This window comes from Halichoerus grypus, chromosome 6 (genome assembly GCF_964656455.1).
Source record: "Halichoerus grypus chromosome 6, mHalGry1.hap1.1, whole genome shotgun sequence".
NCBI lineage: Eukaryota > Metazoa > Chordata > Mammalia > Carnivora > Phocidae > Halichoerus > Halichoerus grypus.
In genome coordinates, this window is record NC_135717.1 from 75,178,909 (window position 1) to 75,205,918 (window position 27,010).

The following is a 27,010-nucleotide window of genomic DNA, read 5'->3' on the forward strand; positions in this document are numbered from 1 at the left end:
TACTGACCTCATGACCCCATGTGCTAGCTGAAAGATCCTTTTCACACAGACTTATTTCTCAGAGATGAGTCCAGGGCACGGCACTTTCATTAGGCTTCCACAGCCACTTTTGGAAATGGTTCTCTTTCCAGGATAGAAGATGTTAGTGGAAAGCTGTCATATCCGCAGACTTGCTTTTGCCAGTTAAGTACATGGCACTTTCCTTATTCATTCACACACACACGGTTGAACATGCTTCTCTCCCTTCAGGAAAGAAGTTGTTCGTTGAAAGACGCTTTCTCGCCGTTGTTTGTTTGTTTTTTTCCTGAGAGTTACGTGTATGCACTTTTTCCTTAGGCTTCCGCACACAGCCCTGAAAAGCCTTGTGTAAGCTGTGAGTTGAAAGATGCGTTCTTTCCACGCAGGCCTCTTTCTAAGAGCGAAGCATATACCACTTTTCCTTGGGCTTCCACACACACTTTTGAAAAACGTCAGGAAAGCCGTGAGTTGAAGGACGGGTTTGCTACAGTGGATTTTCATAGGGGTAAGTATATAGGGCACTTTCCTTAGGCTTCCACACACACATTTAAAATGGCTTCTATCCTCGTGAACCAAGTCGGGAGCTGAAAGGTGCCTTCTGCACAGACTTGCTTTTCACACTTAAGCATATGGTACTTTCCCCAGGCTTCCACACGTGCATTAGGTATCCCTTCCCTAAGCACGAAACAAGACGTGAGTGGAGAGATGCATTCTACAGAACCTTGTTTTCAGAGTTAGGTCCATAACCCATGCGTTATGCTTCCACAGCCACTTTGGAAACTGCTTGTATAGAGGTCAGGAAAGGTGTTCGCTTGAAAGACGGTTTCCCTACGTAATGCTGTTTCTTGGAGTTAAGGATATGGCCCTCTCCTTATGCCTCCACACGTACATTTGGAAACTCTACTGACCTCATGACCCCATGTGCTAGCTGAAAGATCCTTTTCACACAGACTTGTTTCTCAGAGATGAGTACCGGGCACGGCACGTTCCTTGTGCTTCCACCACGACTATTCAAAATGCTCCTGTCTTCAAGGAGAAGGATGTTAGGTGGCAGACGGTTTTGGAAAAGTGAGGTTGCTTCTTCGAGGGAGGTATACGGCACTTTCCTTACGCTTCCACGCATACGTATGGAAACGCTTCTGGGTTCACGACAGAAGACGTCAGTTGAGAGCTGCCTTGTACCCCGCCACGTTTCTCAGAGTTAGGTCTATGGAACTTTCCCTACGCGTTCACACGCAGTACTCAGATGGCTTATCCCGTTTCTATGGTCAGGAAGGAAGTGGCACGGTCTCCCTCTGTGTTCCTGTCTGATTACAGTCCGGCCTCGGTCAGGTGACCCAGATCCATTTGACCATCCAGGGCTTTGCCTTTGGCTTCTAGTCTTGAAGCCCTCAGGGGCCCCTGCCGCTCTGAAGGCAGGGGGCGCCGTAGTGTCCTGAGGGCTGAGTGGAGGGCTGGCAGTAAGGGGAGGCTCGGGCTACGGGCAGTATAGGGCACTCTCCGTGGGCGTCAATGCCAACTTTTCTGAAAATCCTTCTCTCTCCAGATAAATGATGTTCGCGGAAAGCCGGTGTCGCCACAGGGTGGTTCCTTAGCCCTTTCCTTATGCCTCCACACTGCACTTGCGAGAACGCGTCTACCTTCGTGAAACGCCTTGTTAGGGGAGCTTGCATTCTAGCCGGGCTTGTTTCTCGGAGTTCGGTAATTGGCACCTTCCTGAAGCTTTCCCACGCAGCTCTGAAATTGCCTGTGGCTTCCAGAAAGATGTTAGCTGTGAGACTGTTTCTCTAAAGGGCTGTGTCTTGGGCTTAAGTACAGGCCACTTTCCTTAGGCTTCCACAGATACCTTGGGAAACTCCTCTAACTTCCTGGAACAAGATGTGAGGTGACGGATCCAGTCGACAGAGCCTTGATTCTCGGAGTAAAGTGTACGGCACTTTCATTATGCTTCCACAGCCACTTTTGGAAATGGTTCTCTTTCCAGGATAGAAGATGTTAGTGGAAAGCTGCCGTATCCACAGACTTGCTTTGGCCAGTTAAGTACATGGCACTTTCCTTATTCATTCACACACACACGGTTGAACATGCTTCTCTCCCTTCAGGAAAGAAGTTGTTCGTTGAAAGACGCTTTCTCGCCGTTGTTTGTTTGTTTTTTTCCTGAGAGTTACGTGTATGCACTTTTTCCTTAGGCTTCCGCACACAGCCTTGAAAAACCTTGCGTAAGCTGTGAGTTGAAAGATGCGTTCTTTCCACGCAGGCCTCTTTCTAAGAGCGAAGCATATCCCATTTTTCCTTGGGCTTCCACACACACTTTTGAAAAACGTCAGGAAAGCCGTGAGTTGAAGGATGGGTTTGCTACAGTGGATTTTCATAGGGGTAAGTATATAGGGCACTTTCCTTAGGCTTCCACACACACATTTGAAATGGCTTCTATCCTCGTGAAACAAGGCGGGAGCTGAAAGGTGCCTTCTGCACAGACTTGCTTTTCACACTTAAGCATATGGTACTTTCCCCAGGCTTCCACACGTGCATTAGGTATCCCTTCCTTAAGCAAGAAACAATACGTGAGTGGAGAGATACATTCTACAGAACCTTGTTTTCAGAGTTAGGTCCATAACCCATGCGTTATGCTTCCACACCCACTTTGGAAACTGCTTGTATAGAGGTCAGGAATGGTGTTCGCTTGAAAGACGGTTTCCCTACGTAATGCTGTTTCTTGGAGTTAAGGATATGGCCCTCTCCTTATGCCTCCACACGTACGTTTGGAAACTCTACTGACCTCATGACCCCATGTGCTAGCTGAAAGATCCTTTTCACACAGACTTATTTCTCAGAGATGAGTCCAGGGCACGGCACTTTCATTAGGCTTCCACAGCCACTTTTGGAAATGGTTCTCTTTCCAGGATAGAAGATGTTAGTGGAAAGCTGTCATATCCGCAGACTTGCTTTTGCCAGTTAAGTACATGGCACTTTCCTTATTCATTCACACACACACGGTTGAACATGCTTCTCTCCCTTCAGGAAAGAAGTTGTTCGTTGAAAGACGCTTTCTCGCCGTTGTTTGTTTGTTTTTTTCCTGAGAGTTACGTGTATGCACTTTTTCCTTAGGCTTCCGCACACAGCCCTGAAAAGCCTTGTGTAAGCTGTGAGTTGAAAGATGCGTTCTTTCCACGCAGGCCTCTTTCTAAGAGCGAAGCATATACCACTTTTCCTTGGGCTTCCACACACACTTTTGAAAAACGTCAGGAAAGCCGTGAGTTGAAGGACGGGTTTGCTACAGTGGATTTTCATAGGGGTAAGTATATAGGGCACTTTCCTTAGGCTTCCACACACACATTTAAAATGGCTTCTATCCTCGTGAACCAAGTCGGGAGCTGAAAGGTGCCTTCTGCACAGACTTGCTTTTCACACTTAAGCATATGGTACTTTCCCCAGGCTTCCACACGTGCATTAGGTATCCCTTCCCTAAGCACGAAACAAGACGTGAGTGGAGAGATGCATTCTACAGAACCTTGTTTTCAGAGTTAGGTCCATAACCCATGCGTTATGCTTCCACAGCCACTTTGGAAACTGCTTGTATAGAGGTCAGGAACGGTGTTCGCTTGAAAGACGGTTTCCCTACGTAATGCTGTTTCTTGGAGTTAAGGATATGGCCCTCTCCTTATGCCTCCACACGTACATTTGGAAACTCTACTGACCTCATGACCCCATGTGCTAGCTGAAAGATCCTTTTCACACAGACTTGTTTCTCAGAGATGAGTACCGGGCACGGCACGTTCCTTGTGCTTCCACCACGACTATTCAAAATGCTCCTGTCTTCAAGGAGAAGGATGTTAGGTGGCAGACGGTTTTGGAAAAGTGAGGTTGCTTCTTCGAGGGAGGTATACGGCACTTTCCTTACGCTTCCACGCATACGTATGGAAACGCTTCTGGGTTCACGACAGAAGACGTCAGTTGAGAGCTGCCTTGTACCCCGCCACGTTTCTCAGAGTTAGGTCTATGGAACTTTCCCTACGCGTTCACACGCAGTACTCAGATGGCTTATCCCGTTTCTATGGTCAGGAAGGAAGTGGCACGGTCTCCCTCTGTGTTCCTGTCTGATTACAGTCCGGCCTCGGTCAGGTGACCCAGATCCATTTGACCATCCAGGGCTTTGCCTTTGGCTTCTAGTCTTGAAGCCCTCAGGGGCCCCTGCCGCTCTGAAGGCAGGGGGCGCCGTAGTGTCCTGAGGGCTGAGTGGAGGGCTGGCAGTAAGGGGAGGCTCGGGCTACGGGCAGTATAGGGCACTCTCCGTGGGCGTCAATGCCAACTTTTCTGAAAATCCTTCTCTCTCCAGATAAATGATGTTCGCGGAAAGCCGGTGTCGCCACAGGGTGGTTCCTTAGCCCTTTCCTTATGCCTCCACACTGCACTTGCGAGAACGCGTCTACCTTCGTGAAACGCCTTGTTAGGGGAGCTTGCATTCTAGCCGGGCTTGTTTCTCGGAGTTCGGTATTTGGCACCTTCCTGAAGCTTTCCCACGCAGCTCTGAAATTGCCTGTGGCTTCCGGAAAGATGTTAGCTGTGAGACTGTTTCTCTAAAGGGCTGTGTCTTGGGCTTAAGTACAGGCCACTTTCCTTAGGCTTCCACAGATACCTTGGGAAACTCCTCTAACTTCCTGGAACAAGATGTGAGGTGACGGATCCAGTCGACAGAGCCTTGATTCTCGGAGTAAAGTGTACGGCACTTTCATTATGCTTCCACAGCCACTTTTGGAAATGGTTCTCTTTCCAGGATAGAAGATGTTAGTGGAAAGCTGCCGTATCCACAGACTTGCTTTGGCCAGTTAAGTACATGGCACTTTCCTTATTCATTCACACACACACGGTTGAACATGCTTCTCTCCCTTCAGGAAAGAAGTTGTTCGTTGAAAGACGCTTTCTCGCCGTTGTTTGTTTTTTTTTTTTCCTGAGAGTTACGTGTATGCACTTTTTCCTTAGGCTTCCGCACACAGCCCTGAAAAGCCTTGTGTAAGCTGTGAGTTGAAAGATGCGTTCTTTCCACGCAGGCCTCTTTCTAAGAGCGAAGCATATACCACTTTTCCTTGGGCTTCCACACACACTTTTGAAAAACGTCAGGAAAGCCGTCAGTTGAAGGACAAGTTTGCTACAGTGGATTTTCATAGGGGTAAGTATATAGGGCACTTTCCTTAGGCTTCCACACACACATTTAAAATGGCTTCTATCCTCGTGAACCAAGTCGGGAGCTGAAAGGTGCCTTCTGCACAGACTTGCTTTTCACACTTAAGCATATGGTACTTTCCCCAGGCTTCCACACGTGCATTAGGTATCCCTTCCCTAAGCACGAAACAAGACGTGAGTGGAGAGATGCATTCTACAGAACCTTGTTTTCAGAGTTAGGTCCATAACCCATGCGTTATGCTTCCACAGCCACTTTGGAAACTGCTTGTATAGAGGTCAGGAAAGGTGTTCGCTTGAAAGACGGTTTCCCTACGTAATGCTGTTTCTTGGAGTTAAGGATATGGCCCTCTCCTTATGCCTCCACACGTACATTTGGAAACTCTACTGACCTCATGACCCCATGTGCTAGCTGAAAGATCCTTTTCACACAGACTTGTTTCTCAGAGATGAGTACCGGGCACGGCACGTTCCTTGTGCTTCCACCACGACTATTCAAAATGCTCCTGTCTTCAAGGAGAAGGATGTTAGGTGGCAGACGGTTTTGGAAAAGTGAGGTTGCTTCTTCGAGGGAGGTATACGGCACTTTCCTTACGCTTCCACGCATACGTATGGAAACGCTTCTGGGTTCACGACAGAAGACGTCAGTTGAGAGCTGCCTTGTACCCCGCCACGTTTCTCAGAGTTAGGTCTATGGAACTTTCCCTACGCGTTCACACGCAGTACTCAGATGGCTTATCCCGTTTCTATGGTCAGGAAGGAAGTGGCACGGTCTCCCTCTGTGTTCCTGTCTGATTACAGTCCGGCCTCGGTCAGGTGACCCAGATCCATTTGACCATCCAGGGCTATGCCTTTGGCTTCTAGTCTTGAAGCCCTCAGGGGCCCCTGCCGCTCTGAAGGCAGGGGGCGCCGTAGTGTCCTGAGGGCTGAGTGGAGGGCTGGCAGTAAGGGGAGGCTCGGGCTACGGGCAGTATAGGGCACTCTCCGTGGGCGTCAATGCCAACTTTTCTGAAAATCCTTCTCTCTCCAGATAAATGATGTTCGCTGAAAGCCGGTGTCGCCACAGAGTGGTTCCTTAGCACTTTCCTTATGCCTCCACACTGCACTTGCGAGAACGCGTCTACCTTCGTGAAACGCCTTGTTAGGGGAGCTTGCATTCTAGCCGGGCTTGTTTCTCGGAGTTCGGTATTTGGCACCTTCCTGAAGCTTTCCCACGCAGCTCTGAAATTGCCTGTGGCTTCCGGAAAGATGTTAGCTGTGAGACTGTTTCTCTAAAGGGCTGTGTCTTGGGCTTAAGTACAGGCCACTTTCCTTAGGCTTCCACAGATACCTTGGGAAACTCCTCTAACTTCCTGGAACAAGATGTGAGGGGACGGATCCAGTCGACAGAGCCTTGATTCTCGGAGTAAAGTGTACGGCACTTTCATTATGCTTCCACAGCCACTTTTGGAAATGGTTCTCTTTCCAGGATAGAAGATGTTAGTGGAAAGCTGCCGTATCCACAGACTTGCTTTGGCCAGTTAAGTACATGGCACTTTCCTTATTCATTCACACACACACGGTTGAACATGCTTCTCTCCCTTCAGGAAAGAAGTTGTTCGTTGAAAGACGCTTTCTCGCCGTTGTTTGTTTTTTTTTTTTCCTGAGAGTTACGTGTATGCACTTTTTCCTTAGGCTTCCGCACACAGCCTTGAAAAACCTAGTGTAAGCTGTGAGTTGAAAGATGCGTTCTTTCCACGCAGGCCTCTTTCTAAGAGCGAAGCATATCCCATTTTTCCTTGGGCTTCCACACACACTTTTGAAAAACGTCAGGAAAGCCGTGAGTTGAAGGATGTGTTTGCTACAGTGGATTTTCATAGGGGTAAGTATATAGGGCACTTTCCTTAGGCTTCCACACACACATTTGAAATGGCTTCTATCCTCGTGAAACAAGACGGGAGCTGAAAGGTGCCTTCTGCACAGACTTGCTTTTCACACTTAAGCATATGGTACTTTCCCCAGGCTTCCACACGTGCATTAGGTATCCCTTCCTTAAGCAAGACACAATACGTGAGTGGAGAGATACATTCTACAGAACCTTGTTTTCAGAGTTAGGTCCATAACCCATGCGTTATGCTTCCACACCCACTTTGGAAACTGCTTGTATAGAGGTCAGGAATGGTGTTCGCTTGAAAGACGGTTTCCCTACGTAATGCTGTTTCTTGGAGTTAAGGATATGGCCCTCTCCTTATGCCTCCACACGTACGTTTGGAAACTCTACTGACCTCATGACCCCATGTGCTAGCTGAAAGATCCTTTTCACACAGACTTATTTCTCAGAGATTAGTCCAGGGCACGGCACTTTCATTAGGCTTCCACAGCCACTTTTGGAAATGGTTCTCTTTCCAGGATAGAAGATGTTAGTGGAAAGCTGTCATATCCGCAGACTTGCTTTTGCCAGTTAAGTACATGGCACTTTCCTTATTCATTCACACACACACGGTTGAACATGCTTCTCTCCCTTCAGGAAAGAAGTTGTTCGTTGAAAGACGCTTTCTCGCCGTTGTTTGTTTGTTTTTTTCCTGAGAGTTACGTGTATGCACTTTTTCCTTAGGCTTCCGCACACAGCCTTGAAAAGCCTTGTGTAAGCTGTGAGTTGAAAGATGCGTTCTTTCCACGCAGGCCTCTTTCTAAGAGCGAAGCATATACCACTTTTCCTTGGGCTTCCACACACACTTTTGAAAAACGTCAGGAAAGCCGTCAGTTAAAGGACGAGTTTGCTACAGTGGATTTTCATAGGGGTAAGTATATAGGGCACTTTCCTTAGGCTTCCACACACACATTTAAAATGGCTTCTATCCTCGTGAACCAAGTCGGGAGCTGAAAGGTGCCTTCTGCACAGACTTGCTTTTCACACTTAAGCATATGGTACTTTCCCCAGGCTTCCACACGTGCATTAGGTATCCCTTCCCTAAGCACGAAACAAGACGTGAGTGGAGAGATGCATTCTACAGAACCTTGTTTTCAGAGTTAGGTCCATAACCCATGCGTTATGCTTCCACAGCCACTTTGGAAACTGCTTGTATAGAGGTCAGGAAAGGTGTTCGCTTGAAAGACGGTTTCCCTACGTAATGCTGTTTCTTGGAGTTAAGGATATGGCCCTCTCCTTATGCCTCCACACGTACATTTGGAAACTCTACTGACCTCATGACCCCATGTGCTAGCTGAAAGATCCTTTTCACACAGACTTGTTTCTCAGAGATGAGTACCGGGCACGGCACGTTCCTTGTGCTTCCACCACGACTATTCAAAATGCTCCTGTCTTCAAGGAGAAGGATGTTAGGTGGCAGACGGTTTTGGAAAAGTGAGGTTGCTTCTTCGAGGGAGGTATACGGCACTTTCCTTACGCTTCCACGCATACGTATGGAAACGCTTCTGGGTTCACGACAGAAGACGTCAGTTGAGAGCTGCCTTGTACCCCGCCACGTTTCTCAGAGTTAGGTCTATGGAACTTTCCCTACGCGTTCACACGCAGTACTCAGATGGCTTATCCCGTTTCTATGGTCAGGAAGGAAGTGGCACGGTCTCCCTCTGTGTTCCTGTCTGATTACAGTCCGGCCTCGGTCAGGTGACCCAGATCCATTTGACCATCCAGGGCTATGCCTTTGGCTTCTAGTCTTGAAGCCCTCAGGGGCCCCTGCCGCTCTGAAGGCAGGGGGCGCCGTAGTGTCCTGAGGGCTGAGTGGAGGGCTGGCAGTAAGGGGAGGCTCGGGCTACGGGCAGTATAGGGCACTCTCCGTGGGCGTCAATGCCAACTTTTCTGAAAATCCTTCTCTCTCCAGATAAATGATGTTCGCGGAAAGCCGGTGTCGCCACAGGGTGGTTCCTTAGCACTTTCCTTATGCCTCCACACTGCACTTGCGAGAACGCGTCTACCTTCGTGAAACGCCTTGTTAGGGGAGCTTGCATTCTAGCCGGGCTTGTTTCTCGGAGTTCGGTATTTGGCACCTTCCTGAAGCTTTCCCACGCAGCTCTGAAATTGCCTGTGGCTTCCGGAAAGATGTTAGCTGTGAGACTGTTTCTCTAAAGGGCTGTGTCTTGGGCTTAAGTACAGGCCACTTTCCTTAGGCTTCCACAGATACCTTGGGAAACTCCTCTAACTTCCTGGAACAAGATGTGAGGTGACGGATCCAGTCGACAGAGCCTTGATTCTCGGAGTAAAGTGTACGGCACTTTCATTATGCTTCCACAGCCACTTTTGGAAATGGTTCTCTTTCCAGGATAGAAGATGTTAGTGGAAAGCTGCCGTATCCACAGACTTGCTTTGGCCAGTTAAGTACATGGCACTTTCCTTATTCATTCACACACACACGGTTGAACATGCTTCTCTCCCTTCAGGAAAGAAGTTGTTCGTTGAAAGACGCTTTCTCGCCGTTGTTTGTTTGTTTTTTTCCTGAGAGTTACGTGTATGCACTTTTTCCTTAGGCTTCCGCACACAGCCTTGAAAAACCTTGTGTAAGCTGTGAGTTGAAAGATGCGTTCTTTCCATGCAGGCCTCTTTCTAAGAGCGAAGCATATCCCATTTTTCCTTGGGCTTCCACACACACTTTTGAAAAACGTCAGGAAAGCCGTGAGTTGAAGGATGGGTTTGCTACAGTGGATTTTCATAGGGGTAAGTATATAGGGCACTTTCCTTAGGCTTCCACACACACATTTGAAATGGCTTCTATCCTCGTGAAACAAGACGGGAGCTGAAAGGTGCCTTCTGCACAGACTTGCTTTTCACACTTAAGCATATGGTACTTTCCCCAGGCTTCCACACGTGCATTAGGTATCCCTTCCTTAAGCAAGAAACAATACGTGAGTGGAGAGATACATTCTACAGAACCTTGTTTTCAGAGTTAGGTCCATAACCCATGCGTTATGCTTCCACACCCACTTTGGAAACTGCTTGTATAGAGGTCAGGAATGGTGTTCGCTTGAAAGACGGTTTCCCTACGTAATGCTGTTTCTTGGAGTTAAGGATATGGCCCTCTCCTTATGCCTCCACACGTACGTTTGGAAACTCTACTGACCTCATGACCCCATGTGCTAGCTGAAAGATCCTTTTCACACAGACTTATTTCTCAGAGATGAGTCCAGGGCACGGCACTTTCATTAGGCTTCCACAGCCACTTTTGGAAATGGTTCTCTTTCCAGGATAGAAGATGTTAGTGGAAAGCTGTCATATCCGCAGACTTGCTTTTGCCAGTTAAGTACATGGCACTTTCCTTATTCATTCACACACACACGGTTGAACATGCTTCTCTCCCTTCAGGAAAGAAGTTGTTCGTTGAAAGACGCTTTCTCGCCGTTGTTTGTTTGTTTTTTTCCTGAGAGTTACGTGTATGCACTTTTTCCTTAGGCTTCCGCACACAGCCCTGAAAAGCCTTGTGTAAGCTGTGAGTTGAAAGATGCGTTCTTTCCACGCAGGCCTCTTTCTAAGAGCGAAGCATATACCACTTTTCCTTGGGCTTCCACACACACTTTTGAAAAACGTCAGGAAAGCCGTGAGTTGAAGGACGGGTTTGCTACAGTGGATTTTCATAGGGGTAAGTATATAGGGCACTTTCCTTAGGCTTCCACACACACATTTAAAATGGCTTCTATCCTCGTGAACCAAGTCGGGAGCTGAAAGGTGCCTTCTGCACAGACTTGCTTTTCACACTTAAGCATATGGTACTTTCCCCAGGCTTCCACACGTGCATTAGGTATCCCTTCCCTAAGCACGAAACAAGACGTGAGTGGAGAGATGCATTCTACAGAACCTTGTTTTCAGAGTTAGGTCCATAACCCATGCGTTATGCTTCCACAGCCACTTTGGAAACTGCTTGTATAGAGGTCAGGAAAGGTGTTCGCTTGAAAGACGGTTTCCCTACGTAATGCTGTTTCTTGGAGTTAAGGATATGGCCCTCTCCTTATGCCTCCACACGTACATTTGGAAACTCTACTGACCTCATGACCCCATGTGCTAGCTGAAAGATCCTTTTCACACAGACTTGTTTCTCAGAGATGAGTACCGGGCACGGCACGTTCCTTGTGCTTCCACCACGACTATTCAAAATGCTCCTGTCTTCAAGGAGAAGGATGTTAGGTGGCAGACGGTTTTGGAAAAGTGAGGTTGCTTCTTCGAGGGAGGTATACGGCACTTTCCTTACGCTTCCACGCATACGTATGGAAACGCTTCTGGGTTCACGACAGAAGACGTCAGTTGAGAGCTGCCTTGTACCCCGCCACGTTTCTCAGAGTTAGGTCTATGGAACTTTCCCTACGCGTTCACACGCAGTACTCAGATGGCTTATCCCGTTTCTATGGTCAGGAAGGAAGTGGCACGGTCTCCCTCTGTGTTCCTGTCTGATTACAGTCCGGCCTCGGTCAGGTGACCCAGATCCATTTGACCATCCAGGGCTTTGCCTTTGGCTTCTAGTCTTGAAGCCCTCAGGGGCCCCTGCCGCTCTGAAGGCAGGGGGCGCCGTAGTGTCCTGAGGGCTGAGTGGAGGGCTGGCAGTAAGGGGAGGCTCGGGCTACGGGCAGTATAGGGCACTCTCCGTGGGCGTCAATGCCAACTTTTCTGAAAATCCTTCTCTCTCCAGATAAATGATGTTCGCGGAAAGCCGGTGTCGCCACAGGGTGGTTCCTTAGCCCTTTCCTTATGCCTCCACACTGCACTTGCGAGAACGCGTCTACCTTCGTGAAACGCCTTGTTAGGGGAGCTTGCATTCTAGCCGGGCTTGTTTCTCGGAGTTCGGTATTTGGCACCTTCCTGAAGCTTTCCCACGCAGCTCTGAAATTGCCTGTGGCTTCCGGAAAGATGTTAGCTGTGAGACTGTTTCTCTAAAGGGCTGTGTCTTGGGCTTAAGTACAGGCCACTTTCCTTAGGCTTCCACAGATACCTTGGGAAACTCCTCTAACTTCCTGGAACAAGATGTGAGGTGACGGATCCAGTCGACAGAGCCTTGATTCTCGGAGTAAAGTGTACGGCACTTTCATTATGCTTCCACAGCCACTTTTGGAAATGGTTCTCTTTCCAGGATAGAAGATGTTAGTGGAAAGCTGCCGTATCCACAGACTTGCTTTGGCCAGTTAAGTACATGGCACTTTCCTTATTCATTCACACACACACGGTTGAACATGCTTCTCTCCCTTCAGGAAAGAAGTTGTTCGTTGAAAGACGCTTTCTCGCCGTTGTTTGTTTGTTTTTTTCCTGAGAGTTACGTGTATGCACTTTTTCCTTAGGCTTCCGCACACAGCCCTGAAAAGCCTTGTGTAAGCTGTGAGTTGAAAGATGCGTTCTTTCCACGCAGGCCTCTTTCTAAGAGCGAAGCATATACCACTTTTCCTTGGGCTTCCACACACACTTTTGAAAAACGTCAGGAAAGCCGTCAGTTAAAGGACGAGTTTGCTACAGTGGATTTTCATAGGGGTAAGTATATAGGGCACTTTCCTTAGGCTTCCACACACACATTTAAAATGGCTTCTATCCTCGTGAACCAAGTCGGGAGCTGAAAGGTGCCTTCTGCACAGACTTGCTTTTCACACTTAAGCATATGGTACTTTCCCCAGGCTTCCACACGTGCATTAGGTATCCCTTCCCTAAGCACGAAACAAGACGTGAGTGGAGAGATGCATTCTACAGAACCTTGTTTTCAGAGTTAGGTCCATAACCCATGCGTTATGCTTCCACAGCCACTTTGGAAACTGCTTGTATAGAGGTCAGGAAAGGTGTTCGCTTGAAAGACGGTTTCCCTACGTAATGCTGTTTCTTGGAGTTAAGGATATGGCCCTCTCCTTATGCCTCCACACGTACATTTGGAAACTCTACTGACCTCATGACCCCATGTGCTAGCTGAAAGATCCTTTTCACACAGACTTGTTTCTCAGAGATGAGTACCGGGCACGGCACGTTCCTTGTGCTTCCACCACGACTATTCAAAATGCTCCTGTCTTCAAGGAGAAGGATGTTAGGTGGCAGACGGTTTTGGAAAAGTGAGGTTGCTTCTTCGAGGGAGGTATACGGCACTTTCCTTACGCTTCCACGCATACGTATGGAAACGCTTCTGGGTTCACGACAGAAGACGTCAGTTGAGAGCTGCCTTGTACCCCGCCACGTTTCTCAGAGTTAGGTCTATGGAACTTTCCCTACGCGTTCACACGCAGTACTCAGATGGCTTATCCCGTTTCTATGGTCAGGAAGGAAGTGGCACGGTCTCCCTCTGTGTTCCTGTCTGATTACAGTCCGGCCTCGGTCAGGTGACCCAGATCCATTTGACCATCCAGGGCTTTGCCTTTGGCTTCTAGTCTTGAAGCCCTCAGGGGCCCCTGCCGCTCTGAAGGCAGGGGGCGCCGTAGTGTCCTGAGGGCTGAGTGGAGGGCTGGCAGTAAGGGGAGGCTCGGGCTACGGGCAGTATAGGGCACTCTCCGTGGGCGTCAATGCCAACTTTTCTGAAAATCCTTCTCTCTCCAGATAAATGATGTTCGCTGAAAGCCGGTGTCGCCACAGGGTGGTTCCTTAGCCCTTTCCTTATGCCTCCACACTGCACTTGCGAGAACGCGTCTACCTTCGTGAAACGCCTTGTTAGGGGAGCTTGCATTCTAGCCGGGCTTGTTTCTCGGAGTTCGGTATTTGGCACCTTCCTGAAGCTTTCCCACGCAGCTCTGAAATTGCCTGTGGCTTCCGGAAAGATGTTAGCTGTGAGACTGTTTCTCTAAAGGGCTGTGTCTTGGGCTTAAGTACAGGCCACTTTCCTTAGGCTTCCACAGATACCTTGGGAAACTCCTCTAACTTCCTGGAACAAGATGTGAGGTGACGGATCCAGTCGACAGAGCCTTGATTCTCGGAGTAAAGTGTACGGCACTTTCATTATGCTTCCACAGCCACTTTTGGAAATGGTTCTCTTTCCAGGATAGAAGATGTTAGTGGAAAGCTGCCGTATCCACAGACTTGCTTTGGCCAGTTAAGTACATGGCACTTTCCTTATTCATTCACACACACACGGTTGAACATGCTTCTCTCCCTTCAGGAAAGAAGTTGTTCGTTGAAAGACGCTTTCTCGCCTTTGTTTGTTTTTTTTTTTTCCTGAGAGTTACGTGTATGCACTTTTTCCTTAGGCTTCCGCACACAGCCTTGAAAAACCTTGTGTAAGCTGTGAGTTGAAAGATGCGTTCTTTCCACGCAGGCCTCTTTCTAAGAGCGAAGCATATCCCATTTTTCCTTGGGCTTCCACACACACTTTTGAAAAACGTCAGGAAAGCCGTGAGTTGAAGGATGGGTTTGCTACAGTGGATTTTCATAGGGGTAAGTATATAGGGCACTTTCCTTAGGCTTCCACACACACATTTGAAATGGCTTCTATCCTCGTGAAACAAGACGGGAGCTGAAAGGTGCCTTCTGCACAGACTTGCTTTTCACACTTAAGCATATGGTACTTTCCCCAGGCTTCCACACGTGCATTAGGTATCCCTTCCTTAAGCAAGAAACAATACGTGAGTGGAGAGATACATTCTACAGAACCTTGTTTTCAGAGTTAGGTCCATAACCCATGCGTTATGCTTCCACACCCACTTTGGAAACTGCTTGTATAGAGGTCAGGAATGGTGTTCGCTTGAAAGACGGTTTCCCTACGTAATGCTGTTTCTTGGAGTTAAGGATATGGCCCTCTCCTTATGCCTCCACACGTACGTTTGGAAACTCTACTGACCTCATGACCCCATGTGCTAGCTGAAAGATCCTTTTCACACAGACTTATTTCTCAGAGATGAGTCCAGGGCACGGCACTTTCATTAGGCTTCCACAGCCACTTTTGGAAATGGTTCTCTTTCCAGGATAGAAGATGTTAGTGGAAAGCTGTCATATCCGCAGACTTGCTTTGGCCAGTTAAGTACATGGCACTTTCCTTATTCATTCACACACACACGGTTGAACATGCTTCTCTCCCTTCAGGAAAGAAGTTGTTCGTTGAAAGACGCTTTCTCGCCGTTGTTTGTTTTTTTTTTTCCTGAGAGTTACGTGTATGCACTTTTTCCTTAGGCTTCCGCACACAGCCTTGAAAAGCTTTGTGTAAGCTGTGAGTTGAAAGATGCGTTCTTTCCACGCAGGCCTCTAAGAGCGAAGCATATCCCATTTTTCCTTGGGCTTCCACACACACTTTTGAAAAACGTCAGGAAAGCCGTCAGTTAAAGGACGAGTTTGCTACAGTGGATTTTCATAGGGGTAAGTATATAGGGCACTTTCCTTAGGCTTCCACACACACATTTAAAATGGCTTCTATCCTCGTGAACCAAGTCGGGAGCTGAAAGGTGCCTTCTGCACAGACTTGCTTTTCACACTTAAGCATATGGTACTTTCCCCAGGCTTCCACACGTGCATTAGGTATCCCTTCCCTAAGCACGAAACAAGACGTGAGTGGAGAGATGCATTCTACAGAACCTTGTTTTCAGAGTTAGGTCCATAACCCATGCGTTATGCTTCCACAGCCACTTTGGAAACTGCTTGTATAGAGGTCAGGAAAGGTGTTCGCTTGAAAGACGGTTTCCCTACGTAATGCTGTTTCTTGGAGTTAAGGATATGGCCCTCTCCTTATGCCTCCACACGTACATTTGGAAACTCTACTGACCTCATGACCCCATGTGCTAGCTGAAAGATCCTTTTCACACAGACTTGTTTCTCAGAGATGAGTACCGGGCACGGCACGTTCCTTGTGCTTCCACCACGACTATTCAAAATGCTCCTGTCTTCAAGGAGAAGGATGTTAGGTGGCAGACGGTTTTGGAAAAGTGAGGTTGCTTCTTCGAGGGAGGTATACGGCACTTTCCTTACGCTTCCACGCATACGTATGGAAACGCTTCTGGGTTCACGACAGAAGACGTCAGTTGAGAGCTGCCTTGTACCCCGCCACGTTTCTCAGAGTTAGGTCTATGGAACTTTCCCTACGCGTTCACACGCAGTACTCAGATGGCTTATCCCGTTTCTATGGTCAGGAAGGAAGTGGCACGGTCTCCCTCTGTGTTCCTGTCTGATTACAGTCCGGCCTCGGTCAGGTGACCCAGATCCATTTGACCATCCAGGGCTTTGCCTTTGGCTTCTAGTCTTGAAGCCCTCAGGGGCCCCTGCCGCTCTGAAGGCAGGGGGCGCCGTAGTGTCCTGAGGGCTGAGTGGAGGGCTGGCAGTAAGGGGAGGCTCGGGCTACGGGCAGTATAGGGCACTCTCCGTGGGCGTCAATGCCAACTTTTCTGAAAATCCTTCTCTCTCCAGATAAATGATGTTCGCGGAAAGCCGGTGTCGCCACAGGGTGGTTCCTTAGCACTTTCCTTATGCCTCCACACTGCACTTGCGAGAACGCGTCTACCTTCGTGAAACGCCTTGTTAGGGGAGCTTGCATTCTAGCCGGGCTTGTTTCTCGGAGTTCGGTATTTGGCACCTTCCTGAAGCTTTCCCACGCAGCTCTGAAATTGCCTGTGGCTTCCGGAAAGATGTTAGCTGTGAGACTGTTTCTCTAAAGGGCTGTGTCTTGGGCTTAAGTACAGGCCACTTTCCTTAGGCTTCCACAGATACCTTGGGAAACTCCTCTAACTTCCTGGAACAAGATGTGAGGTGACGGATCCAGTCGACAGAGCCTTGATTCTCGGAGTAAAGTGTACGGCACTTTCATTATGCTTCCACAGCCACTTTTGGAAATGGTTCTCTTTCCAGGATAGAAGATGTTAGTGGAAAGCTGCCGTATCCACAGACTTGCTTTGGCCAGTTAAGTACATGGCACTTTCCTTATTCATTCACACACACACGGTTGAACATGCTTCTCTCCCTTCAGGAAAGAAGTTGTTCGTTGAAAGACGCTTTCTCGCCGTTGTTTGTTTTTTTTTTTTTCTGAGAGTTACGTGTATGCACTTTTTCCTTAGGCTTCCGCACACAGCCTTGAAAAACCTTGTGTAAGCTGTGAGTTGAAAGATGCGTTCTTTCCACGCAGGCCTCTTTCTAAGAGCGAAGCATATCCCATTTTTCCTTGGGCTTCCACACACACTTTTGAAAAACGTCAGGAAAGCCGTGAGTTGAAGGATGGGTTTGCTACAGTGGATTTTCATAGGGGTAAGTATATAGGGCACTTTCCTTAGGCTTCCACACACACATTTGAAATGGCTTCTATCCTCGTGAAACAAGACGGGAGCTGAAAGGTGCCTTCTGCACAGACTTGCTTTTCACACTTAAGCATATGGTACTTTCCCCAGGCTTCCACACGTGCATTAGGTATCCCTTCCTTAAGCAAGGAACAATACGTGAGTGGAGAGATACATTCTACAGAACCTTGTTTTCAGAGTTAGGTCCATAACCCATGCGTTATGCTTCCACACCCACTGTGGAAACTGCTTGTATAGAGGTCAGGAATGGTGTTCGCTTGAAAGACGGTTTCCCTACGTAATGCTGTTTCTTGGAGTTAAGGATATGGCCCTCTCCTTATGCCTCCACACGTACGTTTGGAAACTCTACTGACCTCATGACCCCATGTGCTAGCTGAAAGATCCTTTTCACACAGACTTATTTCTCAGAGATGAGTCCAGGGCACGGCACTTTCATTAGGCTTCCACAGCCACTTTTGGAAATGGTTCTCTTTCCAAGATAGAAGATGTTAGTGGAAAGCTGTCATATCCGCAGACTTGCTTTTGCCAGTTAAGTACATGGCACTTTCCTTATTCATTCACACACACACGGTTGAACATGCTTCTCTCCCTTCAGGAAAGAAGTTGTTCGTTGAAAGACGCTTTCTCGCCGTTGTTTGTTTTTTTTTTTCCTGAGAGTTACGTGTATGCACTTTTTCCTTAGGCTTCCGCACACAGCCCTGAAAAGCCTTGTGTAAGCTGTGAGTTGAAAGATGCGTTCTTTCCACGCAGGCCTCTTTCTAAGAGCGAAGCATATACCACTTTTCCTTGGGCTTCCACACACACTTTTGAAAAACGTCAGGAAAGCCGTCAGTTAAAGGACGAGTTTGCTACAGTGGATTTTCATAGGGGTAAGTATATAGGGCACTTTCCTTAGGCTTCCACACACACATTTAAAATGGCTTCTATCCTCGTGAACCAAGTCGGGAGCTGAAAGGTGCCTTCTGCACAGACTTGCTTTTCACACTTAAGCATATGGTACTTTCCCCAGGCTTCCACACGTGCATTAGGTATCCCTTCCCTAAGCACGAAACAAGATGTGAGTGGAGAGATGCATTCTACAGAACCTTGTTTTCAGAGTTAGGTCCATAACCCATGCGTTATGCTTCCACAGCCACTTTGGAAACTGCTTGTATAGAGGTCAGGAAAGGTGTTCGCTTGAAAGACGGTTTCCCTACGTAATGCTGTTTCTTGGAGTTAAGGATATGGCCCTCTCCTTATGCCTCCACACGTACATTTGGAAACTCTACTGACCTCATGACCCCATGTGCTAGCTGAAAGATCCTTTTCACACAGACTTGTTTCTCAGAGATGAGTACCGGGCACGGCACGTTCCTTGTGCTTCCACCACGACTATTCAAAATGCTCCTGTCTTCAAGGAGAAGGATGTTAGGTGGCAGACGGTTTTGGAAAAGTGAGGTTGCTTCTTTGAGGGAGGTATACGGCACTTTCCTTACGCTTCCACGCATACGTATGGAAACGCTTCTGGGTTCACGACAGAAGACGTCAGTTGAGAGCTGCCTTGTACCCCGCCACGTTTCTCAGAGTTAGGTCTATGGAACTTTCCCTACGCGTTCACACGCAGTACTCAGATGGCTTATCCCGTTTCTATGGTCAGGAAGGAAGTGGCACGGTCTCCCTCTGTGTTCCTGTCTGATTACAGTCCGGCCTCGGTCAGGTGACCCAGATCCATTTGACCATCCAGGGCTATGCCTTTGGCTTCTAGTCTTGAAGCCCTCAGGGGCCCCTGCCGCTCTGAAGGCAGGGGGCGCCGTAGTGTCCTGAGGGCTGAGTGGAGGGCTGGCAGTAAGGGGAGGCTCGGGCTACGGGCAGTATAGGGCACTCTCCGTGGGCGTCAATGCCAACTTTTCTGAAAATCCTTCTCTCTCCAGATAAATGATGTTCGCTGAAAGCCGGTGTCGCCACAGGGTGGTTCCTTAGCCCTTTCCTTATGCCTCCACACTGCACTTGCGAGAACGCGTCTACCTTCGTGAAACGCCTTGTTAGGGGAGCTTGCATTCTAGCCGGGCTTGTTTCTCGGAGTTCGGTATTTGGCACCTTCCTGAAGCTTTCCCACGCAGCTCTGAAATTGCCTGTGGCTTCCGGAAAGATGTTAGCTGTGAGACTGTTTCTCTAAAGGGCTGTGTCTTGGGCTTAAGTACAGGCCACTTTCCTTAGGCTTCCACAGATACCTTGGGAAACTCCTCTAACTTCCTGGAACAAGATGTGAGGTGACGGATCCAGTCGACAGAGCCTTGATTCTCGGAGTAAAGTGTACGGCACTTTCATTATGCTTCCACAGCCACTTTTGGAAATGGTTCTCTTTCCAGGATAGAAGATGTTAGTGGAAAGCTGCCGTATCCACAGACTTGCTTTGGCCAGTTAAGTACATGGCACTTTCCTTATTCATTCACACACACACGGTTGAACATGCTTCTCTCCCTTCAGGAAAGAAGTTGTTCGTTGAAAGACGCTTTCTCGCCGTTGTTTGTTTTTTTTTTTTCTGAGAGTTACGTGTATGCACTTTTTCCTTAGGCTTCCGCACACAGCCTTGAAAAACCTTGTGTAAGCTGTGAGTTGAAAGATGCGTTCTTTCCACGCAGGCCTCTTTCTAAGAGCGAAGCATATCCCATTTTTCCTTGGGCTTCCACACACACTTTTGAAAAACGTCAGGAAAGCCGTGAGTTGAAGGATGGGTTTGCTACAGTGGATTTTCATAGGGGTAAGTATATAGGGCACTTTCCTTAGGCTTCCACACACACATTTGAAATGGCTTCTATCCTCGTGAAACAAGATGGGAGCTGAAAGGTGCCTTCTGCACAGACTTGCTTTTCACACTTAAGCATATGGTACTTTCCCCAGGCTTCCACACGTGCATTAGGTATCCCTTCCTTAAGCAAGAAACAATACGTGAGTGGAGAGATACATTCTACAGAACCTTGTTTTCAGAGTTAGGTCCATAACCCATGCGTTATGCTTCCACACCCACTTTGGAAACTGCTTGTATAGAGGTCAGGAATGGTGTTCGCTTGAAAGACGGTTTCCCTACGTAATGCTGTTTCTTGGAGTTAAGGATATGGCCCTCTCCTTATGCCTCCACACGTACGTTTGGAAACTCTACTGACCTCATGACCCCATGTGCTAGCTGAAAGATCCTTTTCACACAGACTTATTTCTCAGAGATGAGTCCAGGGCACGGCACTTTCATTAGGCTTCCACAGCCACTTTTGGAAATGGTTCTCTTTCCAGGATAGAAGATGTTAGTGGAAAGCTGTCATATCCGCAGACTTGCTTTTGCCAGTTAAGTACATGGCACTTTCCTTATTCATTCACACACACACGGTTGAACATGCTTCTCTCCCTTCAGGAAAGAAGTTGTTCGTTGAAAGACGCTTTCTCGCCGTTGTTTGTTTTTTTTTTTCCTGAGAGTTACGTGTATGCACTTTTTCCTTAGGCTTCCGCACACAGCCTTGAAAAGCTTTGTGTAAGCTGTGAGTTGAAAGATGCGTTCTTTCCACGCAGGCCTCTAAGAGCGAAGCATATCCCATTTTTCCTTGGGCTTCCACACACACTTTTGAAAAACGTCAGGAAAGCCGTCAGTTAAAGGACGAGTTTGCTACAGTGGATTTTCATAGGGGTAAGTATATAGGGCACTTTCCTTAGGCTTCCACACACACATTTAAAATGGCTTCTATCCTCGTGAACCAAGTCGGGAGCTGAAAGGTGCCTTCTGCACAGACTTGCTTTTCACACTTAAGCATATGGTACTTTCCCCAGGCTTCCACACGTGCATTAGGTATCCCTTCCCTAAGCACGAAACAAGACGTGAATGGAGAGATGCATTCTACAGAACCTTGTTTTCAGAGTTAGGTCCATAACCCATGCGTTATGCTTCCACAGCCACTTTGGAAACTGCTTGTATAGAGGTCAGGAAAGGTGTTCGCTTGAAAGACGGTTTCCCTACGTAATGCTGTTTCTTGGAGTTAAGGATATGGCCCTCTCCTTATGCCTCCACACGTACATTTGGAAAGTCTACTGACCTCATGACCCCATGTGCTAGCTGAAAGATCCTTTTCACACAGACTTGTTTCTCAGAGATGAGTACCGGGCACGGCACGTTCCTTGTGCTTCCACCACGACTATTCAAAATGCTCCTGTCTTCAAGGAGAAGGATGTTAGGTGGCAGACGGTTTTGGAAAAGTGAGGTTGCTTCTTCGAGGGAGGTATACGGCACTTTCCTTACGCTTCCACGCATACGTATGGAAACGCTTCTGGGTTCACGACAGAAGACGTCAGTTGAGAGCTGCCTTGTACCCCGCCACGTTTCTCAGAGTTAGGTCTATGGAACTTTCCCTACGCGTTCACACGCAGTACTCAGATGGCTTATCCCGTTTCTATGGTCAGGAAGGAAGTGGCACGGTCTCCCTCTGTGTTCCTGTCTGATTACAGTCCGGCCTCGGTCAGGTGACCCAGATCCATTTGACCATCCAGGGCTTTGCCTTTGGCTTCTAGTCTTGAAGCCCTCAGGGGCCCCTGCCGCTCTGAAGGCAGGGGGCGCCGTAGTGTCCTGAGGGCTGAGTGGAGGGCTGGCAGTAAGGGGAGGCTCGGGCTACGGGCAGTATAGGGCACTCTCCGTGGGCGTCAATGCCAACTTTTCTGAAAATCCTTCTCTCTCCAGATAAATGATGTTCGCGGAAAGCCGGTGTCGCCACAGGGTGGTTCCTTAGCACTTTCCTTATGCCTCCACACTGCACTTGCGAGAACGCGTCTACCTTCGTGAAACGCCTTGTTAGGGGAGCTTGCATTCTAGCCGGGCTTGTTTCTCGGAGTTCGGTATTTGGCACCTTCCTGAAGCTTTCCCACGCAGCTCTGAAATTGCCTGTGGCTTCCGGAAAGATGTTAGCTGTGAGACTGTTTCTCTAAAGGGCTGTGTCTTGGGCTTAAGTACAGGCCACTTTCCTTAGGCTTCCACACATACCTTGGGAAACTCCTCTAACTTCCTGGAACAAGATGTGAGGTGACGGATCCAGTCGACAGAGCCTTGATTCTCGGAGTAAAGTGTACGGCACTTTCATTATGCTTCCACAGCCACTTTTGGAAATGGTTCTCTTTCCAGGATAGAAGATGTTAGTGGAAAGCTGCCGTATCCACAGACTTGCTTTGGCCAGTTAAGTACATGGCACTTTCCTTATTCATTCACACACACACGGTTGAACATGCTTCTCTCCCTTCAGGAAAGAAGTTGTTCGTTGAAAGACGCTTTCTCGCCGTTGTTTGTTTTTTTTTTTTCCTGAGAGTTACGTGTATGCACTTTTTCCTTAGGCTTCCGCACACAGCCTTGAAAAACCTTGTGTAAGCTGTGAGTTGAAAGATGCGTTCTTTCCACGCAGGCCTCTTTCTAAGAGCGAAGCATATCCCATTTTTCCTTGGGCTTCCACACACACTTTTGAAAAACGTAAGGAAAGCCGTGAGTTGAAGGATGGGTTTGCTACAGTGGATTTTCATAGGGGTAAGTATATAGGGCACTTTCCTTAGGCTTCCACACACACATTTGAAATGGCTTCTATCCTCGTGAAACAAGACGGGAGCTGAAAGGTGCCTTCTGCACAGACTTGCTTTTCACACTTAAGCATATGGTACTTTCCCCAGGCTTCCACACGTGCATTAGGTATCCCTTCCTTAAGCAAGGAACAATACGTGAGTGGAGAGATACATTCTACAGAACCTTGTTTTCAGAGTTAGGTCCATAACCCATGCGTTATGCTTCCACACCCACTTTGGAAACTGCTTGTATAGAGGTCAGGAATGGTGTTCGCTTGAAAGACGGTTTCCCTACGTAATGCTGTTTCTTGGAGTTAAGGATATGGCCCTCTCCTTATGCCTCCACACGTACGTTTGGAAACTCTACTGACCTCATGACCCCATGTGCTAGCTGAAAGATCCTTTTCACACAGACTTATTTCTCAGAGATGAGTCCAGGGCACGGCACTTTCATTAGGCTTCCACAGCCACTTTTGGAAATGGTTCTCTTTCCAAGATAGAAGATGTTAGTGGAAAGCTGTCATATCCGCAGACTTGCTTTTGCCAGTTAAGTACATGGCACTTTCCTTATTCATTCACACACACACGGTTGAACATGCTTCTCTCCCTTCAGGAAAGAAATTGTTCGTTGAAAGACGCTTTCTCGCCGTTGTTTGTTTTTTTTTTTCCTGAGAGTTACGTGTATGCACTTTTTCCTTAGGCTTCCGCACACAGCCTTGAAAAGCTTTGTGTAAGCTGTGAGTTGAAAGATGCGTTCTTTCCACGCAGGCCTCTAAGAGCGAAGCATATCCCATTTTTCCTTGGGCTTCCACACACACTTTTGAAAAACGTCAGGAAAGCCGTCAGTTAAAGGACGAGTTTGCTACAGTGGATTTTCATAGGGGTAAGTATATAGGGCACTTTCCTTAGGCTTCCACACACACATTTAAAATGGCTTCTATCCTCGTGAACCAAGTCGGGAGCTGAAAGGTGCCTTCTGCACAGACTTGCTTTTCACACTTAAGCATATGGTACTTTCCCCAGGCTTCCACACGTGCATTAGGTATCCCTTCCCTAAGCACGAAACAAGACGTGAATGGAGAGATGCATTCTACAGAACCTTGTTTTCAGAGTTAGGTCCATAACCCATGCGTTATGCTTCCACAGCCACTTTGGAAACTGCTTGTATAGAGGTCAGGAAAGGTGTTCGCTTGAAAGACGGTTTCCCTACGTAATGCTGTTTCTTGGAGTTAAGGATATGGCCCTCTCCTTATGCCTCCACACGTACATTTGGAAAGTCTACTGACCTCATGACCCCATGTGCTAGCTGAAAGATCCTTTTCACACAGACTTGTTTCTCAGAGATGAGTACCGGGCACGGCACGTTCCTTGTGCTTCCACCACGACTATTCAAAATGCTCCTGTCTTCAAGGAGAAGGATGTTAGGTGGCAGACGGTTTTGGAAAAGTGAGGTTGCTTCTTCGAGGGAGGTATACGGCACTTTCCTTACGCTTCCACGCATACGTATGGAAACGCTTCTGGGTTCACGACAGAAGACGTCAGTTGAGAGCTGCCTTGTACCCCGCCACGTTTCTCAGAGTTAGGTCTATGGAACTTTCCCTACGCGTTCACACGCAGTACTCAGATGGCTTATCCCGTTTCTATGGTCAGGAAGGAAGTGGCACGGTCTCCCTCTGTGTTCCTGTCTGATTACAGTCCGGCCTCGGTCAGGTGACCCAGATCCATTTGACCATCCAGGGCTTTGCCTTTGGCTTCTAGTCTTGAAGCCCTCAGGGGCCCCTGCCGCTCTGAAGGCAGGGGGCGCCGTAGTGTCCTGAGGGCTGAGTGGAGGGCTGGCAGTAAGGGGAGGCTCGGGCTACGGGCAGTATAGGGCACTCTCCGTGGGCGTCAATGCCAACTTTTCTGAAAATCCTTCTCTCTCCAGATAAATGATGTTCGCGGAAAGCCGGTGTCGCCACAGGGTGGTTCCTTAGCACTTTCCTTATGCCTCCACACTGCACTTGCGAGAACGCGTCTACCTTCGTGAAACGCCTTGTTAGGGGAGCTTGCATTCTAGCCGGGCTTGTTTCTCGGAGTTCGGTATTTGGCACCTTCCTGAAGCTTTCCCACGCAGCTCTGAAATTGCCTGTGGCTTCCGGAAAGATGTTAGCTGTGAGACTGTTTCTCTAAAGGGCTGTGTCTTGGGCTTAAGTACAGGCCACTTTCCTTAGGCTTCCACAGATACCTTGGGAAACTCCTCTAACTTCCTGGAACAAGATGTGAGGTGACGGATCCAGTCGACAGAGCCTTGATTCTCGGAGTAAAGTGTACGGCACTTTCATTATGCTTCCACAGCCACTTTTGGAAATGGTTCTCTTTCCAGGATAGAAGATGTTAGTGGAAAGCTGCCGTATCCACAGACTTGCTTTGGCCAGTTAAGTACATGGCACTTTCCTTATTCATTCACACACACACGGTTGAACATGCTTCTCTCCCTTCAGGAAAGAAGTTGTTCGTTGAAAGACGCTTTCTCGCCGTTGTTTGTTTTTTTTTTTCCTGAGAGTTACGTGTATGCACTTTTTCCTTAGGCTTCCGCACACAGCCTTGAAAAACCTTGTGTAAGCTGTGAGTTGAAAGATGCGTTCTTTCCACGCAGGCCTCTTTCTAAGAGCGAAGCATATCCCATTTTTCCTTGGGCTTCCACACACACTTTTGAAAAACGTCAGGAAAGCCGTGAGTTGAAGGATGGGTTTGCTACAGTGGATTTTCATAGGGGTAAGTATATAGGGCACTTTCCTTAGGCTTCCACACACACATTTGAAATGGCTTCTATCCTCGTGAAACAAGACGGGAGCTGAAAGGTGCCTTCTGCACAGACTTGCTTTTCACACTTAAGCATATGGTACTTTCCCCAGGCTTCCACACGTGCATTAGGTATCCCTTCCTTAAGCAAGAAACAATACGTGAGTGGAGAGATACATTCTACAGAACCTTGTTTTCAGAGTTAGGTCCATAACCCATGCGTTATGCTTCCACACCCACTTTGGAAACTGCTTGTATAGAGGTCAGGAATGGTGTTCGCTTGAAAGACGGTTTCCCTACGTAATGCTGTTTCTTGGAGTTAAGGATATGGCCCTCTCCTTATGCCTCCACACGTACGTTTGGAAACTCTACTGACCTCATGACCCCATGTGCTAGCTGAAAGATCCTTTTCACACAGACTTATTTCTCAGAGATGAGTCCAGGGCACGGCACTTTCATTAGGCTTCCACAGCCACTTTTGGAAATGGTTCTTTTTCCAGGATAGAAGATGTTAGTGGAAAGCTGTCATATCCGCAGACTTGCTTTTGCCAGTTAAGTACATGGCACTTTCCTTATTCATTCACACACACACGGTTGAACATGCTTCTCTCCCTTCAGGAAAGAAGTTGTTCGTTGAAAGACGCTTTCTCGCCGTTGTTTGTTTTTTTTTTTCCTGAGAGTTACGTGTATGCACTTTTTCCTTAGGCTTCCGCACACAGCCTTGAAAAGCCTTGTGTAAGCTGTGAGTTGAAAGATGCGTTCTTTCCACGCATGCCTCTTTCTAAGAGCGAAGCATATACCACTTGTCCTTGGGCTTCCACACACACTTTTGAAAAACGTCAGGAAAGCCGTCAGTTAAAGGACGAGTTTGCTACAGTGGATTTTCATAGGGGTAAGTATATAGGGCACTTTCCTTAGGCTTCCACACACACATTTAAAATGGCTTCTATCCTCGTGAACCAAGTCGGGAGCTGAAAGGTGCCTTCTGCACAGACTTGCTTTTCACAGTTAAGCATATGGTACTTTCCCCAGGCTTCCACACGTGCATTAGGTATCCCTTCCCTAAGCACGAAACAAGACGTGAGTGGAGAGATGCATTCTACAGAACCTTGTTTTCAGAGTTAGGTCCATAACCCATGCGTTATGCTTCCACAGCCACTTTGGAAACTGCTTGTATAGAGGTCAGGAAAGGTGTTCGCTTGAAAGACGGTTTCCCTACGTAATGCTGTTTCTTGGAGTTAAGGATATGGCCCTCTCCTTATGCCTCCACACGTACATTTGGAAAGTCTACTGACCTCATGACCCCATGTGCTAGCTGAAAGAT